At 38.0% G+C, this 17397-nt stretch overlaps 1 protein-coding gene across 1 annotated transcript in view; it reads right to left on the reverse strand.

Annotated features, from left to right (window-relative positions):
* Positions 1-17397, reverse strand: part of LOC126266679 (ras guanyl-releasing protein 3-like) — a 350931-nt gene that overhangs the window by 76547 nt on the left and 256987 nt on the right. The window lies entirely within an intron of this gene.

Below are 17397 nucleotides of genomic sequence, written 5' to 3' on the forward strand. Positions count from 1 at the left end.
CCTGAAATGAGAAATGTCCTACCTGCTGTCCTTCCCATTCCTCCCACAGTGGTGCTCCACTGCCCACTGAACCTATACAATATCCTCATTTATCCATACTCTACACCCACCCGAAACCCCTTGCCTCGTGTCTTATATCCCTGTAACAGACCCCGATGCAAGACCTGTCACCTACATCTTCCCACTACCACCTACTTCACTCCAGTCACAAGCATCGCTTATTCCATCAAGGGCAGATCTACTTGTAAAGTAATCATGTGATCTATCAGCTAAGAACAGACACTATATAACTAACAAGTTCACCTATATAACTAACGAGCTATCTGTCTGTATGAATGGACACTGATAAACTTTGCCAAGAGACAGCTGGACCACCAAGTTGCTGAGCATACTGCCTGTACCATCTGGATCGTTCCTGCCAGCCTTTTTGGCGGCCGTTGCCATAAGCCCCATAGCCTCAACCTCCATTAGTCTCTGTCCTTCACCCACTTATCCCCGTCCCTGCTCCCACTCCAACACTACACAGCCAATACACCAATACACCCAGTCTCCTTACTTCTCTCATTTTCCACTCTCTTCCCCTCCTCCCTCCCCAGCCCCCCCCCCCCCCTCTAACCTCCTGATGCATCTACCTGCCCTTCTCCGTCTCCACCATGTCCCTGTATGCTCCTGCAAGCAGCAGTTTACTGACTCCCACCCCTAAACTGCTATACCTCCCCCGCCCTGCCCAGCCTCCTCGTTGCCCCCACCACCCAACCACCACCCAAACTGCTTCTCCCATCAAGCACAATTGCTTGCAAAGACAGTGGTTATGAGTGTGTGAGTTGTACTTGCATGGATGTGTATGTCTGTGTTGCCAGTTTTATAAGAAGGCCTTTTGGCCAAAAGCTCACTTGATTAGCAGTCTTTTTGTGTCTGTGATTCAGTATCTCCACTACATGATGAGTAGCTGTCTGTCCTTTTCATAATAATGTCAGTAAGTTTTTAAGACAGGTATTGAAGCACCACTATATGACAAATTCTGGTGTTTCACTTCTGTAATACATCAAAATCAACAACAGTGTTAAAATATTCAGTTCTCACCTGCCCCAAGCATATATGACTAATGCACTTTCTGTGCTGTGGTGTTTCTAGTTGCCTGAATGATATTTATCACAGATATTTTATGTTTTAAGGCAGTTCATCAGTAGTTCATTAACTGTCTATTCCAAGGGATTACATATTGGCAGAAATATGTCAATCATCCTATAACTGTCATTGATTTTAGTTACATTCTTAGGTACTGGTTGAATTGAGCTTTATTTCCCATCTGTAGTAGATGTACTACTAAGAAGAGAGAGGTTAAAGATGGTTGTAAGTATTAGAGTAATAATATCATCAACATTTTCATCACATTTATGCTCACTCTATCAGTACCTGCTATTCCAAAAGAAATTCTCATGTTTCTGCATGTAGAGATATATTTTAAGAAAAACACCTCTGCCACAAAGGTTCTATCTATTGGCTTATAATTTATTGTTAACAAACTGAGATCTGTTTCTTCAGTTTCTTTGGGTATATTGTGTCCAACAGGCACAATATTTTGGTGATCAACCATGTGACCATAATCAGGTGTGCTGATGAACTGAGTTCCTGTGGACCCACAGTAGACTTATACCCCCTTTGCAAAAGCCATTCTGTATGCAGTCCACGCCCAAGGTCAAGCATTAGCAGACAAGGATGCAGTTGCATCAGAATTTGTGGTTGGTGATGCACAACTGGGACCCTGGCTGCAGTAACATGGATGTAGTTACTCTGGTCACCATAGCTGCCAGAATGTTTTTGCAGAGAGGTTTTTGTCTCTGGTGCTCAATGGCCTCTCTAATGACTGTGTCCTAGTATTTTGAAGTTCATACTAAAATTCTGGTACATTCATATTCCATCCCATGAGTCTTGGCCAAACAATGCCCTGTGACTGCTGACTTATTGGGATACATTAGTTGAGTGTGCCACTGGTGCTCTTGGTGTTAATCTACAGTGGTGCTCAGTATTTGTCGATTGTATGTTTTGCACCTTTGGCACAGAATCTGATGAACCTCAGAATTGCATTAATTGAGGTCATCTTTTACATTTCCAGGAACTATTTGAACTGCATTTACAGCTGGTCAATAAATTTCATTCTTGTGTGTTGCCAGTAAACACTATCTGTCTATACCCATTGATCTTAGCTGCTAACAGTGTGGTGTGGAAATGTCAGACCGAATGGACCTTGGATCCTAAGATTGTGGAGTTGAAGTGGGCATGACAGTCATACCACCAAAACACTGCTTAAATGGTGCGGGTCTGGGCACCAGTGATGACAGTGGTAGTGGCGCAGCTGTATAAGTACGGCAGCAGCATGCACACAGCAGTCAACCACATGGCAATGGCAGAGGAGATTCTGTCAAAAGCTCATGCGCAGTAAACCACTTAACATGGCTTGAAACCAGAGAATATCTTATTAAGAATGTATCTCAGACCAGGACATGATTTTAGAACACCATAGCCTTATGGAAGTAAGTGAGTTGCTCATTAATACATTCAAGATCAGGATAGTACTGAGTGACAAGAGCTGTATTCCTAAGTTATTTTTTGGAGGGACTGGCATCACCAGAATTGGATGTGATGGCCCAAGAAATCTGCTTTTGAACTAGACTGGTGCGATAATTACACACAGTGAAGGCTGAGGTGAGAATGGTAGTGTTTTGCAGTAAAAGAGTCTGCATCTGATCAAATACATTTGCCTTGAATGTCAATACTGTATGGGGGGAATGTTTGACATGAAAAGGTCAGAAACTGTTGAAATGTAACTACCATTGTTTGTTCGTAGATTTAATGTGAACAGAAGTGTATAGCTGACTCTCAGTGAGGATGAGATCAACATTGAGGAAAGTGGCATGAGATTCAAAATAGGAACTTGTGAAATTTATTTGGGAGAATGTATTCAGAGATTCCAAAAATTTCAAGAGGTCAACCTCACTGTGAGTCCATTTGGTAAACATGTCATCAATTATCTAAACCAAACCAGGGGCTGAGGACCTACAGATCCCAGGAGAGGCCCCTCCCAGCGACCCATGAAAAGCTTGGCATAGGATAGAGCCACCCCTGATCTGTTTGTATGTCTGCCTCTCAGAGGGATATGGTCTTTCGAATGCAGATGGTTCCTTCCTATGACAACCTTCTCATGGGTCACCTTGAGGTGACTTCCCTGGGATCCATAAGTCTTCACCCTCAGGTTTGGTTTGGTTTAGATGCATTAACAGCAGTTCACCATAAGGACTCATGATGAGGGTGATATATTGAAATTTTTTGGAATCTCTAAATACATTCTCCCAATTTAAATTCATAAGTTCCTATTCTGAGTCTCACGCCACTTTCCTTGATCTTGACATTATCCTCACTGATTATCAGCTGTGCATCTCTGTCCATGTCAAACATACAAACCAACAATAGTACATAACATTTTCAGAGTTGCCATCCTTTCCAGTCAAACATTCCACACCATACAGCCTTGGCATTCAAGGAAAATGTATTTTTTCAAATGCAGACTCTTTATAATGACACGCCATTATCATCACCTCAGTCTTCACTGTACATAATTATCACACCAGTCTCATTCAAAAGCTGGTTTCCCATGCCATCATATCAAGCCCTGGTAGAACCAATCCATCCAAAAACAGCTTAGGAGTACATCTCTTGTCACTCAATACTGTTCTGATCCTGAACTAAATGAAACCCTGAAATGAGGTCCATTACCTCTGAAATTTTTCCCATGACACCTAGAATAGCTTTTTACCCCCTACTCTCCCATCTCCAACACCTCCACCCCAATATCCATAATATCATGCTCGAGGTCTTCGCTCTTTTTGCACCCATTTCCCTACCCCATCAGGCCTACCCCTGTGACTGTCCTGTCTGTAAGACTTTCCCAATGCACCCTCCTACCACCACCTTTCCCAAACCAATAACTGGCAAAAAATATACTATCACAGGAAAATGGCCTATGTCACATACCATATGTTGCGTAAAGACTGTTTGGCCTTTTTATTTGGTATGACTACCACCAAGTTATCAGTTAGGATGAATGGCTACAGGAGATGGCATTCACTGGCAACACACAATATCCTATAGCAGAGTATTCTCTACAATCTGTTACAACCTGTCAGTCACACCTTGATGTCTGTTTCGCCCCATTAGTCATTGAGATTCTCCCACTTGACATCAGTTTCTCAGAACTCCACAGGAGGGACTGCCAATACAACATGTCTCTTGCCACCCACCTGGCCTAAATTTATGTTAATTTCTGTGGTCTCAGCATTTCATTTCATTAACAATGACTTTTCTTCTCTCTCTTTCATTTTTCTGTATCTTAACTTCCAACCTCCCTGCTCCCCCCCCCCCCACCCCCCAATTAACCCACCCCCACCTACCACCTATAAAGAACTTAGCTTTCCACTCTTATTGACTCTTGTATCTTGTGTGACTTTTTTCAGCAAACTATGTCATGTCTATTATACTATCTTTCACCTTTTAGTCCTCAGGTTTTCAAATCTTGTCTGGTGCAGGCGCATATAATCAATCTTCTGGAATGTCTCCCCTGACCCCTGGTCCTTGGTGACTTTTCCTTAACTCTCCCTATTTCCTAAACCTTGCCAGTCCTTTTCTTTCATCTCTTTTCCTTTCCCCTCAACCCTTCTGCTAGAAGGAGCCACTGGCTTGGAAAGCTTGTGCATGTTCCATATCTTTTATGTGTGCCTTCTCCTGTCACTGCTTGCTGTGTAGATTTTTTATCCACCCAGTTATGTTAGATGTCTGTCTGAGATTCATTGAAAGGGTATTAAGAAAATGTAACTCATCTGTGAAAGAAGAGGCTTACAAAACACTTGTTTGACTGATTCTTGAGTATTGCTTATTAATCTGGGCCCATCACCAGGCTGGATAAACAGAAGAGGAAGAAGATCCACCATTTTATCACAGGTTTGCTTACTGTAAGAGCATATGAACATGCACAACTGATTCCATTGGCAGATGTTGCAAGAAGGCATTGTGTATCATTGAGAGGTTAACTGTCATACCTGTATTTCTGAGCATGTGCCTTCCAGGAAAAGTCAGGCAGTATACTGCTTCACCCCCATGTATATATTGTCAAATGACAACAAGAAGAAAATAAGAGAAATTCGATTCGTACAGAGGCTTACCAATGATCATTCTTCCCCTACACCATTCACAAATGGAAAATAAGAGGGGGGAAATGAAAATGATAGCCCCCGTCATACCCCATAAGGGGGCTTTCCGAGTGCAGATATACAAGTTAAATCAGTAAGTGGCTCGAAACAGCATATCCAGACACTACGGGATGATGATGGAATTGAAACAGAGGACGTGACGTGTAAAGCTGAAATACTAATCACCTTTTTCCAAAGCTGTTTCACAGAGGAAGACCACACTGCAGTTCCTTCTCTAAATCCTCACACAAACAAAAAAATGGCTGACATCGAAATAAGTGTCCAAGGAATAGAAAAGCAAATGGAATCACTCAACAGAGGAAAGTCCACTGGACCTGATGGGATACCAATTTGATTCTGCACAGAGTACGCGAAAGAACTTGCCCCCCTTCTAACAGCCGTGTACTGCAAGTCTCTAGAGGAAAGAAAGGTTCCAAATGATTGGAAAAGAGCACAGGTAGTCCCAGTCTTCAAGAAGGGTCGTTGAGAAGATGCACAAAACTATAGACCTATATCCCTGACGTCGATCTGTTGTAGAACTTTAGAACATGTTTTTTGCTCGAGTATCATGTCGTTTTTGGAAACCCAGAATCTACTCTGTAGGAATCAACATAGATCCCAGAAACAGCGATCGTGTGAGACCCAACTCACTTTATTTGTCCATGAGACCCAGAAAATATTAGATACAGGCTCCCAGGTAGATGCTATTTTTCTTGACTTCCGGAAGGAATTCGATACAGTTCCGCACTGTCGCCTTACAAACAAAGTAAGAGCCTACGGAATATCAGACCAGCTGTGTGGCTGGATTTAAGAGTTTTTAGCAAACAGAACACAGCATGTTGTTATCAATGGAAAGACGTCTACAGACTTTAAAGTAACCTCTGGCATGCCACAGTGGAGTGTTATGGGACCATTGCTTTTCACAATATATATAAATGACCTATTAGATAGTGTCGGAAGTTCCATGCGGCTTTTCACGGATGATGCTGTAGTATACAGAGAAGTTGCAGCATTAGAAAATTGTAGCAAAATACAGGAAGATCTGCAGCGGATAGGCACTTGGCGCAGGGAGTGGCAACTGACCCTTAACATAGACAAATGTAATGTATTGCGAATACATAGAAAGAAGGATCCTTTATTGTATGATTATGTGATAGCAGAACAAACACTGGTAGGAGTTACTTCTGTAAAATATCTGGGAGTATGCGTATGGAACAATTTGAAGTGGAATGATCATATAAAATTCATTATTGGTAAGGCAGGTACCAGGTAGAGATTCATTGAGAGACTCCTTAGAAAATGTAGTCCATCACCAAAGAAGGTGGCTTACAAAACACTCGTTCGACCTGTACTTGAGTATTGCTCATCAGTGTGGGATCCGTACCAGATCGGGTTGACGGAGGAGATAGAGAAGATCCAAAGAAGAGCGGCACATTTCGTCACAGGGTTATTTGGTAACCATGACAGTGTTACGGAGATGTTTAACAAACTTAAGTGGCAGACTCTACAAGAGAAGCGCTCTGCATCGCAGTGTAGCTTGCTCGACAGGTTTCGAGAGGGTGCGTTTCTGGATGAGGTATCGAATATACTGCTTCCCCCTTCTTATACCTCCCGTGGAGATCATGCATGTAAAATTAGAGAGATTAGAGCGCGCACGGAGGCTTTCAGGCAGTTGTTCTTCCCGCGAACCATACGCGACTGGAACAGGAAAGGGAGGTAATGACAGTGGCACGTAAAGTGCCCTCCGCCACACACCGTTGGGTGGCTTGTGGAGTATGAGTGTAGATGTAGATGTAGCATTGGTTTCCTGATGCCTATGTCATTTTTCTTTCAGAAGCTTCTGGTTAATGGATTAGTGACACACAGTCTCCAGCAGGTGCTGGTATGTTTTTAGACTATGTCCAACCAAAACCTGAGTTACTCCAGAAGTCTCAATATCAACTGACATAAAGAAAAGAACTATATAAATACCATGGTGATAATGTTCCTTTAAACTATATGTTTTGTATTAAGAATGTGGTGACCTCAAAGCCTTGACTCATGCACTTAAAAATATGTGCTGGAAACAGAAGAAAATCCCCTGTGAACTGAGTGAGGCACAAAATTAGATTGGTCTATTAGAGGCAGTTGGTTTGACGAAAACAGGTCTAAAATACATGGAGGTATTATAACACCACGCCTCTTAGAAGAAGACTAAAATGGTTGCTGAAAAGCTCCTGCATGCATAGATGCAATCTTTATCATAAAAAAAAAAAAAAAAAAAATGCGGACTTAATTGTAAAACGTACACTTTATGTGTTAACTACACCAAGGCATTTGACAGGGTGAGATAAAGTAGGCTGTAGAAAATTAATTGCCAGAACATCTGATGCAAGTTTTTAAAAGTCAATACTAGTACACCATTATTCTGTTAGGTAATTCTAGCGCAGAGACCATCTTGTATATAATAAGCAATCAAGATCTTAGACCAGGTTACTTCCTACCCCCAGTCCTATTCATTCTGTGCTTAGACAACATGGTGAAACAAGGGAAAGCAGTATCTCCTCAGTCCATAGATCTAACAACATAAAGCTATAATGTGTTACTCTTTCCTGATGAGTATGGTGTTATTACTTCCTCTGGAGGTAACTTACAGAAACCGGTCCATCTAATGCATAATGTAGTCAAAACATACAACTACAAAATCCTGAAACCAAAACTAAAGTTATAGTCTTTAAGGGAAATTAAATTATACGAATACTAATATGCTTAGATCAAGAGAAAGTTCACTAGTTTCTTACAGGTTGAGAGATATAGCAAGGTGGAATGGTTCCACTTGCTATAATAATGCCACTCCCTTAGTCTCCACAGTTAATTTTTTTCTTTAATCAGTTTATGTTTTTCACAAAATTTTCAAATTAATTAAGGCAATAGGAGCATGGTCTTTTCCAAATGTACTTATATATATAAAAAAAAATGATTCTAGTAGCTGGAGTCAGGCCTTCATTAATCCTTAGATTAGATTAGATTAGATTAGATTCAGTTTTCATTCCATAGACCCAAAAAATGAGATGATTCTCATGTGTGTGGCATATGTCAAAGTATAATATAAAAACATAAAACATTTGAATACAATACTTACTACCCTGGTCAATTGCCAGGAGATTGTCAAAACAGGTGAATACATCACAGTTCAGTGGAACTGCTAATGTTTACAGAATAAATACACTTTCAGAATGAAACATTGTTATGCACTTTTAATAAATTTATCATACATAAAATACCTAATCTTGACTGTTCTGACCAAGTGCTGTCAAAACTGAAACCTTAGAGAAATTTTTACTTAAGCTGGCATAACAGCCCTCTATAGAGTAGAAGGAGTTGCCTATCAAAAAGCCTTTCAAACTCGCTTTAAACCCTGCTTTTTCTTAAACCAAGTTTTTAATGGTTGCTAGAAATTTATTGAAAATGTGTGCTTCTGAGTACTGGACCCCTTTCTGGACCAAGGTAAGTGATTTTAGGTCTTTATGTAGATTGTTTTTATTCCTAGCACTGATACTGTATATTGAGTTATTGGCTGGAAACAGAGATATATTACATGCAACACATTTCATTGAGGAATAAGTATACTGAGAAGCAGTGGTTGGTACACAAAGTTCCTTGAACATGTTTCTAAACAGTGCTCTTGAATTTTTTTCACAACTGATTCTTATTACACACTTTTGCTCAGTTTGATGAGTTACCCCAGAATAAGATCGCATATGACACAATAGAATGAAAGTAAGAAAGTATGCAAGTTTTTTTTATATTTATATCTCCACATCTGACATCATTATCACTGCAAATAAAGACTTGTTTAGGCACTTAAGCAATTCTGTGGTATGCCCTTCCCAACTGCATTTATTATCAAGTTGTAATCCCAGAAATTTAACACTGTCAACCTCTTAAATCTGTATGTCTCCATATGTTATACACATGGTGGAAGGAAATCTCTTACAGGTTCTGAACTGCATATAGCGGGTCTTTCCAAAGTTTAATGGCAGTGAATTATTATGTTAGTGAATATTTGATTAGCAGCTATTTCCAAATCTCTATTTGACTTGCTGTTTATTGCAATGTTGAGTTCTTATGATGATATTTCCATAGAAACTTTCATCACATAACACGTGTCTTTAGAAGACAAATACCAATTTTCATAGATTTAGATTTAAAAATGTTTTAAGATGCTGGAATATTTTCTTAAAAATTTGTGTCCTCTATTTTATCTACTTCGAGGCTGAATTTTCAAAAACACTTAAACATGATTTTTTATTTCTAACTGAGAACCCCAATTCAAAAATCATAGATTTAGCTTTAAAAATAGTTTCACAATTAAATATTTTTGTAGAACATTTCATCCTCTGTTCCATCCCTTAGGAGCTGAATTTCCAAAAATACTGAAACAAATAATTCTATCTGAAAAATCAAATACTAATATTCATAGATGTAGCTTTAAAAATGCTTTAGTAGTTATTTAGTAATTATATAATTAAAAAAAAACTTACAGTTACTATTTCACCCCCTAGGCATTAAATTTTCAAAAATCTTGAAATGCACATTTCTTTATTTCTGACCAAGAAAACAAATACCAATTTTCATAGTGCTGGTTTCAAAATTGCCTTAATAGCACAATATATCCAATTTTCACCACCTCAGAGGTGGAATTTCAATAAATTATTTCTTAAAAAACCTAAAGGATGAATTTCATATTTCTGTCCCTAGTGGTTTTTCTAAAAATGTTACATTTCAAAAGTTACACTTATTAAAAATTACAATGTTCCAAACTGTCTGAATCTTATAATTTAGTCCTGTCAAAATCCTACTGTTATAGTTTTGTAGCCACAATTTTTCTATTTCCCAAAATGTATGTCTATACTAAAATAACATGTTAGTTTATTAATCATTCAAATAGTAAAATTTAACTTTCTAGAAAATTCTTGGCAGGCTTTTGTAAATACACGTGTATGCCAAACTTATGTCACATAAACCAGAACCATTATCTATACCAGTTTAAACCAAACTACACTTCTTTATAATGTGTTTTAGTATTTTTTTACTCTTAGTGCTATGAATGGAATCCATATGCTACAAATTGTGAACTTTAGTTTAGCTGCACATTACTTTAGATCTATTATGAGAAAAGGTGGCATTGAAATATTTGTAAAAAAAAAAAAAAAAACAATTTAGTGTATAAATCTCTAGATTTAAGCAAATACTGTGATGAACAGCATTTTGAGGTGTGTGGCATTGAGTTAACAGCATACAGTTCAACAGTTATTGTACTGGCTATTTACAGCGCACCTGCTGGAAATTTGAATTTATTTATGAGACAAATAAAATCACTTCTGGCCCACCTGCATAGGAAAACTAAATCAACAATTGTTATTGATGACTTCAATGTGGACTTCTTAACAGAAAATAGAAATAAAATGGATTTTGAACACCTGATGTACTGTTACAACATAGTATCAGTGGTGGACACTCCAACTAGAGTATCAGACAGTTTTAGCACTTTAATAGAGAATGTATTTATAGATGGGGATATTTTTAATAATTTAACTGTGAAAAATATTATAAATGACCTCTCTGATCAGGAAGGGCTATTCCTCACTCTAAACCAAATAAATGTAGAAAGGAAAGAAAATTTAATTTGGAATAACTATAGGATTATAAATGAACACGCCATTGAAAGCTTTAATCAGCAATTACAGCTAGTGGACTGGTCTCCTGTGTATGCTGCAATTGATGTTAACTCAAAATTTAACATATTTATCAATGAAGTTACAAGTCTTTTTGAAGAAACCTTTCCAAAAATGTGAGTGAGAGAAAACCTGTTAAAATCTGAAAACAAGCCTTGGATTACTAAAGGCACCAAAATTTCCTGTAAAACAATAAGAGGAATATATGCAGCAGCCAAGAGATAAAATGATCCCTGTAGGAATATGTATTAAAAACTCCACAATGAACTTCTTAATAAGGCCATACAAGCAGCAAAGAAAATGATCTTGAAGACAGAAATTGATTAATCGAGCAATAAAGTAAAAACTATTTGGAATTTTGTAAAGAAGGAAACAAGGAAAAATGCAGTTTGTAGTGAAAATATCCAAATAAAAAGTGAGAGTCATCTTGTTAGCACTCCAAAAATAGTTGCAGACACATTAAACAAACATTTTTAACAGTAACAGAAAAATAGGTTTACAACACTCCATGAATCAAGCCATAAATCTTTTGGAAACCAGGATACCTATCTCAGTACAACACATGAATGTAACAACAGTCACTGTTCAAGAAGTTGAAAGCATTATTAAATTTGTGAAAAGTAAAAACTCTACCAGGATTGTCAATATTTCTAACAAATTATTAAATTAATGCTGCAGCCATGTAAGTGAGTCCTTTGCCACATTTTTGATGCATCACTTACGCAGGAAATAGTTCCAGAGATGCTTAAATAAGCAGTTGTAAAACTGCTGTATAAGAAGGCAGATAAGGTGGATGCTGCTAACTATTGGCCAACATCACAACTGACAAGTTTTTCAAAGGTTTTAGAGAAACTAATTCATGCCAGGATAGTTAAGCATCTCAGGGATCAAAATATCCTCAGTAATATTTGCATTTTCTGGCAAAGTCTTGGAAACTATCAACAAAAACTAGAGGTGGTTGGGATTTTTTGTGACATTTACAGAAAGCTGCACATCTTGGTATAAGTGGTTCATCAGGGAAATGGCTTGACTCATACCTGTCAAACAGGAAACAGAAAGTTGTAGTGGATAGTCAAAATTGAATCCCGTTATCTTCAGAATGGGATACCATCACATGTGGAGTGCCCCATGGCTCAGTTCTGGGCCCCTTACTTTTTATTATCTTTATAAATGATCTGCCTCTCTGTACGGAATATTATAGATTCACCATTTTTGCTGATGACACTACACTACTTACTGATAATTCAGTAGATAAACGTGAGGAAACAGCAAATAAGATTTTAAGTGAAACAGTGAACTGGTTTAATATCAATGGCCTTTCTTTAAATTACCCTAAAACAAACCACATTCAGTTACTTACAACAATCAAAAATGAAGAAATAGCAGTAAAAATAGATGAGCAGTGATAACCAGGGTGGATACTTCAAAATACCTAGACTTGCATATTGACAGCAAACTGAATTGGTGAAATCATATCCTGGATGTATGCAAAAGATTGAGTTCAACAACTTACACATTACGCATTGTTTCTTATTATAGAAGTCAACCTGTTATGCTTATTTTCATGCCATTATGGCATATGGAATTATATTTTGGGGTAATCAGTCACTGGGTAAAAAAGTACTGTGGGCACAAAAAAGAGCCATAAGGATCATGTGTGGAGTCCATCCTACAACTATATGTAGGAATCTTTTTAAGAAACTTGGAATTCTTACAACCCCTGCGCAATATATATATTCTCTCTGATGTGTTTCATAAGGAAAGAAAAATCCATTTTAAACTGAATAGTGAGTATCATTGTCATGAGACAAGAAGAAAATATGATATCCACTATGAACAGGCAAATGTAAGTATGGTACAGAAAGGAGGCCACTTCACTGGCTGTAAGATTTTTATGGCCTTCCCTTCAAGAATTAAGTGTTTGGTAGAAGATGAGTTCTTGTTTAAAAAAAGTTTAAGACAGTTCCTATTACAAGGATCATTTTATATGATAGAAAAATTCTAGAACTACAGTGTTAAGCATTTCTTGTATTGTTAAATGCAAATATATGCTCAAATCTATATTAGTAATCCTGACTATTGTTTATTGTAAACATATTTTGCAATATTTATTTTCTGTAACATCTATTATTTTGTAATATTTATTTATCACTCAAAGTTAATTTTCTGTAGTAGAAACTAAGTTGCTGTTTACTGTAATATGAATATGAATATTTTGTTTTATTTTTATGTGCTACCATAGATTTCTGACACATTCTGTATCCTCTGATACTGCCATAACATCGATCACCAGAACAAGAAATAAATAAATAAAATAATTATGAAAAGCATAACAGCGTTACATGTTAGCAATGTGCAATATCTGTCTTACAAATTCATTTATATAAATACAAATCACAAAGTAGTGAACACATGAACTTCTAAGCCAATCAGTGGTTAGTGCTCAATTAACCAGCAACTACATTGTTAATCAGTGAATATTTGGTAATCTTAATGTAATGTTCTATGTCAGTCAGACTGTCTTAGAGTAAATACGCAAAGTTTTTTTCAAAACAATGTGTTTGTGATGCCACTTGTAAACATTCCGTAGGCTAATGATTCCCTATGTGATTTACTGACCTGTGATATTAAGTTGAAATAGTTAATAAGAAGCAAGATGATCATCTGAAGCGTTTATTGACAATAAATATACATAAAGTGAAACTTAATCCCAACTTCATTGTGTACAGTCATTTTACAACTGTTTAAATTTCCTAGTAATCATAAAGAAGAAGCAAGGTGAAAAAGAACTTCAGTGAGGCTTAGGAGGCACCAGACAGGCCAGTAAAGGCACAAAGCATGATCTACAATGAGAAGAACCTGGTACACAGAAACCCATATACAATTCTACAAGACAAGGACAGCCTAAACTCTTTTGAATGGTCATGAAGAATGGATCCCAATAGATAATGGCTGGAGCCAAATTCAAGCTGCAGAAATGAAGTTTCTGAGGGTAGTCATAGGTTGTAGTGGACTTCTAATACAGCCTGATGGGGATCCAAAACACTTGAGCAATACTCAAAGATGGGTCGCATAAGTGTTATATATGCCGTCTCGTCTATAGGTGAACTACTCTAACTAGAATTACTAATAACCCAAAGTTGATCATTTGTCTTTCCTATTGCTTATTCCATTTCATTATGATTTGCAGTGTTAATTGATGTGACTGTGTCAGGTCATTCACTGTTAATAATATATTTCAATATTATAAGAGTGTTTTCCTTACTCATAAACATTACCTCATCTTTTTTCCACATTCAGAGCAAACTGCCATTCATCATACCAAATACAAATTCTGACTAGTCATCCTATATCCTCCTACAGTCACTCATCAGTGATGGTTTTCCCATATGCTACATGCTTGGGCCTTTGTTAGCAGTCTTCAATGGGGCACTGTGTCAAATGCTTTCTGGAAATCTAGGAAATCTAAAAAAGGCTAGCTTTTTGGTGCTTTTCTTGCTTCCAAATATCTCAAGATCTTCCTGTCATGCAGTACATGTGCCTGAACACTGCAGTGAGTTATGAACCTCTTGTAACAAAATAACAGTGTGATCCATCCTAGAATATTGATCTTGTTCTGTTGAGAATGGGCTTTCTGATCATGATGCTCAGCTAGTTACAGTATATAACATGGCTCCATTCAGTAATTCAAAACTACCCTCCAAAGATGTGCATTCAATTAATGACTTAATAATTAGAAATTTCAGAGAAAATCTTCAGCAGTTAGACTGGGGTACGGTATACAAGGAACCCGATGCTAATTTAAAATATAACTTATTTCATGATACACTTGTAAGAGAATTTGAAAACTGTTTCCCCAAGAAAGTAGTTAAATCTAATTATAAGAAACCATGCAAAAAACCATGGCTTACTAAAGGAATAAAAATATCTTGTAACCACAAAAGGGAACTGTATCTAACAACAAGAAAGACTAATTACCCAGAAACAGCCAAATATTATAAAAAACTACTGTGTTACATTAAGAAAGGTTATTAAAAAGTCCAGAAGGATGTGCATCATGTCTGCGATTAATACCTCTGATAAAAAAATCAAAACAATTTGGAATATTATTACAAGGGAGGCAGAGCAACCAAGAGTACACGATGACGGCATCACCATGAAAGCGAATGGAAACTTGATAAACAACAAGCCAGAAGTCGAAAACATTTTGAATAATCATTTTTTAAATGTTGTAGAGAAAATAGGATCTAAATGTTCATTAGAAGAAGCAAGGCAGTTAATGGAAGAGGCCTTACCCACACCATTTGATACAATTGAAATTCCACCCACCTCTCCTTCTGAAATTAGGAAGATAATAAACTCTCTCAAGAATAAAAGCTCACACGGAATTGATGGCATTTCCAGCAGGATAATAAAAGCTTGTTCCCAAGAAATAAATGGGATTCTCAGCCACATATGTAATAGTTCTCTGAAGCAAGGTATTTTCCCAGATAGACTGAAGTGTGCCATGGTTAAACTAGTGCATAAAAAAGGGGATATACGTCTGATGTCAACAACTACCATCCAATCTCTCTTCTAACTGCCTTATCCAAAATTCTTGAAAATGTAAAAATAAAGTTTTAACAAAATGTCAGCTTGGTTTCCAGAAGGGTTTTTCCACAGAAAATGCTATATATACTTTCACTAATGAAATATTAAATGCTCTGAGTAACCAGAAGTCACCCGTTGGAATTTTTTGTGATCTATCAAAGGCTTTTAATTGTGTAAATCATGGAATAGTTCAAGATAAGCTCAAGTGCTGTGGTATGAAAGGGACAGTGTTCAAATGGTTTAAATCATACCTATCTGGAAGAGTGCAGAAAGTTGAAATAAACAGTTCACATAATATGCAAAAGAATGGTGATTTCTCAGACTGGGGAACAATCAAGAATGAGGTGCCACAAGATTTGGTCTTGGGTCCTCTGCTGTTCTTAATATATATTAATGACTTGCTGTTCTGTATTCATGAAGATGCAAAGCTGGTACTTTTAGCCGATGATACAAGTATAGCTATCACACCCAACAGACAAGAATTAACTGGTGAAATTGTAAATGGTGTTTTTCAGAAAATCATTAAGTGGTTCTCTGCAAATGAGCTCTCATTAAACTTTGACAAAACACAGTATATACAGTTCCACACAGTAAATGGAATGACACCATTAATAAATATAGACTTCGATCAGAAATTGGTAGCTAACGTAGAATATTCAAAATTTCTATGTGTATGCATTGATGAGGGGTTGAACTAGAAAAAACACACTGAGGATCTGCAGAAACATTTGAGTTCAACAATTTATGCTATTAGGGTCATTGCAAATTTTGGCGACATGCGTCTAAGTAAATTAGCTTACCACACCTATTTTCATTATCTGCTTTCATGTGGCATCATATTCTGTGGTAACTCATCATTGAGTAGAAGAGTGTTCATTGCACAAAAGTGTGTAATCAGAATAATTGCTAGAGCTCATCCAAGATCATCCTGCAGACACTTATTTAAAGAGCTAGAGATCTTCACTGTAGCCTCACTATATATATATATATATATATATATATATATATATATATATATATATGGAAATTGAAATAAGAACACCGTGAATTCATTGTCCCAGGAAGGTGAAACTTTATTGACACATTCCTGGGGTCAGATACATCACATGATCACACTGACAGAACCACAGGCACATAGACACAGGCAACAGAGCATGCAAAATGTCGGCACTAGTACAGTGTATATCCACCTTTCGCAGCAATGCAGGCTGCTATTCTCCCATGGAGACGATCGTAGAGATGCTGGATGTAGTCCTGTGGAACGGCTTGCCATGCCATTTCCACCTGGTGCCTGAGTTGGACCAGCGTTCGTGCTGGACGTGCAGACCGCGTGAGACAAAGCTCCATCCAGTCCCAAACATGCTCAATGGGGGACAGATCCGGAGATCTTGCTGGCCAGGGTAGTTGACTTACACCTTCTAGAGCACGTTGGGTGGCACGGGATACATGCGGACGTGCATTGTCCTGTTGGAACAGCAAGTTCCCTTGCCGGTCTAGGAATGGTAGAACGATGGGTTCGATGACGGTTTGGATGTACCGTGCACTATTCAGTGTCCCCTCGACGATTACCAGAGGTGTACGGCCAGTGTAGGAGATCGCTCCCCACACCATGATGCTGGGTGTTGGCCCTGTGTGCCTCGGTCGTATGGAGTCCTGATTGTGGCGCTCACCTGCACGGCACCAAACACGCATACAACCATCATTGGCACCAAGGCAGAAGCGACTCTCATCGCTGAAGACGACACGTCTCCATTCGTCCCTCCATTCACGCCTGTCGCGACACCACTGGAGGCGGGCTGCACGATGTTGGGGCGTGAGCGGAAGACGGCCTAACAGTGTGCCGGACT

The sequence above is a fragment of the Schistocerca gregaria genome, chromosome 4 (assembly GCF_023897955.1).
Source record: "Schistocerca gregaria isolate iqSchGreg1 chromosome 4, iqSchGreg1.2, whole genome shotgun sequence".
Classification (NCBI taxonomy): domain Eukaryota; kingdom Metazoa; phylum Arthropoda; class Insecta; order Orthoptera; family Acrididae; genus Schistocerca; species Schistocerca gregaria.